The sequence below is a fragment of the Myotis brandtii genome, unplaced genomic scaffold (assembly GCF_000412655.1).
Source record: "Myotis brandtii unplaced genomic scaffold, ASM41265v1 scaffold179, whole genome shotgun sequence".
Lineage (NCBI taxonomy): Eukaryota > Metazoa > Chordata > Mammalia > Chiroptera > Vespertilionidae > Myotis > Myotis brandtii.
In genome coordinates this window covers 4183341-4187200 of record NW_005356635.1, presented here as the reverse complement: position 1 = coordinate 4187200, position 3860 = coordinate 4183341, and the positions used below count along the sequence as shown (strand labels likewise).

Below are 3860 nucleotides of genomic sequence, written 5' to 3'. Positions count from 1 at the left end.
TATTTTTGTTCATCAGTTTATGTTGTTCATTATATTACACAAATGAGTGAGATCATGTGATATTTATCTTTCTCTGACTGGCTTATTTTGCTTAGAATAATGCTCTCCATGCCCATCCATGCTGCTGCGAATGATAAGAGTTCTTTCTTTTTTATGGCAGCGTAGTGTTCCATTGTGTAGATGTACCACAGTTATTTTAGCCACTTGTCTGCTGATGGGCACTTAGGCTGTTTACAAATCTTAGCTATGGTAAATCGTGCTGCTATGAACATAGGAGTGCATACATCCTTTCTGATGGTGTTTCTAATTTCTTGAGATATATTCCTAGAAGTGGGATCACTGGGTCAAATGGAAGTTCCATTTTTAATTTTTTGAGGAAACTCCATACTGTTTTCCACAGTGGCTGCACCAGTCTGCATTCCCACCAGCAGTGCACGAGGGTTCCTTTTTCTCCACATCCCCGCCAGCACTTGTTGTTTGTTGATTTGTTGATGATAGCCATTCTGACCCGTGTGAGATGGTACCTGAAAGGTTCAGAGTGGGCTGGGGTTTTTATTAGCTTCTGCTGGCTGCAGGCTGTTTCTGCTGACTATTGCTGACACACAGAGCTTGACTGGAGGGTCCTGTCCTTGGTTCCTCCCGGCGCCAGATGTCCAGTGGTTATCTACGCTATGCCAAGCTCAAAGCTGCAAGCTTTCTGCAAGATATCTGCTAAGCACAATAAGTTTTCTCTGCTCCGTTTTATCCTCTTTAACCCTTTCATTCCCATCTTAAAGGGTATATACAAAGGAAAAGAAAGGGGATGAGGTCGTCATTTCTCTTTTGCTGCTTCCTGCATGAGAAGGGGTGACGTGGATGCCTAAGGAGTAAATTTAGATTATTTCCCGGGGTAAAGGCCAGTAGGGTCCCTTTACGTGGGTAAGGACAAACTGTCCCACTGTCTGGTTAATTAGAATTTGTAACCTTGTTTGTACAAATTTAGTAACTATCCTGAAAATGCAGGACCTGAAGAGGAGGAGTAGGAGAAATAGTGTTAGGGGGCCCAAAAGGGGTAAAGCCAGGTGAATTTGGGCAGAACTTCTTGTAGGCTGGACAATATGGACTGCTCTATGCTGTCCTGACTGATCTCCTTGAGCCATTGAGCATTCCGTAGAATGTGTTGTGTGTTTTTTTCTCTATTTGAACTGTAGAGTTAAATAAAAACAACAGGAGGTGTTAGCAACTAAACAAACCCCTCCCTCTTTGCCCTAGGGCTAGTACGGGGACCATTTTAGGGACATAAGAGATCTGCAAGATTCAGAAGCACTATGAAGGTAAATAAATAGATGTGATCTGGAGAGAAATCCTGTAAATCGCCCTGGAGCCAGAGGTCAGTAATGAGTTTGAATTTATCTTGCACTGTTCCGAAGGGATAGTCTGCGCCAGGTGGGGGAATGTTGCCTGGGTATATAACCTATTGGTTATTTGGTTGATAAACGAGAGGGGCTAATTTTTCTCTAGGAAGGCTAATAGGAGGGTAGGTTACCCTGGGAGCAAAGTTCTTGTTTTTTCCAGTTTTGCCCCTTGCTAGGCATCTGGAGCTTTCTGCCCTGGTGAGTTTCTACACCTGTACATGGCCTATTGTCCTTTATCTGGGATGATGAGGCCTGGGCACAAAAGGAGATTGTGATGGTATCTAGGGGTGGTATTCCTGAGTATAAGTAGGACTTGTAACCTGGTGGAAACAAACTGTTTTGTACATTTTAGTATTACTGGGGCAGAAGCTAGAATAATAAGAGTTATGACAAATCGTCTGGTGAAAAGCAAAGAGACATTAGATTGCAGTGGTTCTCAACCTTCTGGCCCTTTAAATACAGTTCCTCATGTTGTGACCCAACCATAAAATTATTTTCGTTGCTACTTCATAACTGTAATGTTGCTACTGTTATGAATCATAATGTAAATATCTGATATGCAGGATGGTCTTAGGCGACCCCTGTGAAAGGGTCGTTTGACCCCCAAAGGGGTCGCGACCCACAAGTTGAGAACCGCTGGTTTAGAGGGTGTAGTCTAATATACTAAAATGAGGTTTATTCTCTTAGTTTAATTTGTCCTTGGTTTAGGAAGATAAGACTTACAAGATGGCTGTGGACTGATGTCTTACTATCTCAGTTTCCCTATTCTACTTATTCTGGCTTATTGGCCTGTGTCATTTATATAACTTCCTTTTAACATTTCTCCCTATAAACCTTTTATAACTTTCACACACCTTCTGATAACTTTCATAAATATTCTTACAACTTTAACTCACTTTCTTTTTCCTTCAAAATATGTGTCCATGCCTCATGCTTTCTATTATCAAAACTATATAATTTCTTTCCAATTTAATTAGAATTCTTCACTCTTAGAAACCATAATTTTCCAATGATAACCAAAAACTAAACAGCCAGCATTTCTTACATTGACATTTAGAAACATTCTCACCTTTAAGAAATATATCTTTAACAAAGTACAAGACATTATATTAACAGTTCCAAATTTACTTTATAGATTTCTGTAACAAAAGCTAAAAGCAGGTGAACTTAAAACTTGTTGAAATATTTAGATGTTTATCATTTAACCCAGCAATGCTCTAAAGCTTTTAAGTTGCTAAAGACTTTGGAAAATTATATATAGGCATGTGAGGCTGCAGAAAAGGCAAGGGGAGGTGGGCACAGGCCCAGTAGCCTGTTCCCAGCCTCCAGCTGCTTGGATTTAAAACTGCCACATTTTTCCTTAGAGATAACATGCTAAGGTTTGGGTGATAAAGAGTTCAGCTTCTGATAGTACCCAGACTGTTAGTAAGCATTTGTAGTTTTGCAGTAAAGAAAGTTGTTCTTTGGGAAAAAAGTGTGGGGGGGGAGGAGGGAGAGTGTGAGAAGGCACTGAGGTCAGAGCAGTTTTCAGAGCATTAAAGGGGTGAGAATGCTGGCCTTGGGATCTAAAGGCTCAGTAAAGAATCCCTTCGTCATGTCATGTTATAGAGCAAATTTTCGAGAAGACTGAAGTTGGAAACTCAGAGGCGAGAGTACCCAGCAAGTCCGAGAAAGAGTACTTCTTGTTTAGAGGAGGGGACAGTTATGGAGGAGATAAGTCATTTACAGTCTAAGGCAATCATGTCAAACTCTCGGCCCACGGGCTGCATGTAGCACACAAGGAATATTTTTGCAGCCCAGCCAATATAATGGTATGTGTGAAACATTTTAATAAAAATTTCATAACTTAATTTTTACAATATCCTGTTATACATAACTAGAGGCTGGGTGCACAAAACTAGTGCACTCGGGGATGGGGGTCCCTTAGCCCAGCCTATGCCCTCTCACAGTCCAGGAGCCCTTGGGGGATGTTGGACTTCTGGCTTAGGGGAGTAGGCCTAAGCTGTCAGTCGGACATCCTTAGTGCTGCTGTGGAGGTGGGAGAGGCTCCCACCACTGCTGCTGTACTCGCCAGCCATGAGCCTGGCTTCTGGCTTAGTGGCACTCCCCCTGTGGAAGCTCACTGACCACCAGGGGCAGCTCCTGCATTGAGCATCTGCCCCCTGGTAGTCAGTGTGCATCATAGCGACTGGTCGTTTCACCATTTGGTCGATTTGCATATTAGCCAATTTATTTATTTATTTATTTAAATCTTTATTGTTCAGATTATTATAGTTGTTCCTCTTTTTCCCCCATAACTCCCCTCCACCTGGTTCCCACCCCGCCCTCTGCCCTTCCCCTCCCCCACCACTGTCCTCTTGCATAGGTGTACGGTTTTTGTCCAGTCTCTTCCTGCACCCCCACACCCCCTTCCCCCTGAGAATTGTCAGTCCACTCCATTTCTATGCCCCTGATTCTATTATATTC

At 42.5% G+C, this 3860-nt stretch overlaps 1 long non-coding RNA gene across 1 annotated transcript in view; it reads right to left on the bottom strand.

Moving 5' to 3' along the window:
• Positions 1–451: 451 nt before the first annotated feature.
• LOC106725637 overlaps positions 452–3860 on the bottom strand; it is an 8726-nt gene continuing 5317 nt past the window's right edge. The window contains exon 2 of the long non-coding RNA XR_001361562.1: positions 452–524. This is a non-coding gene — a long non-coding RNA (uncharacterized LOC106725637). The remainder of the gene's footprint in view (positions 525–3860) is intronic.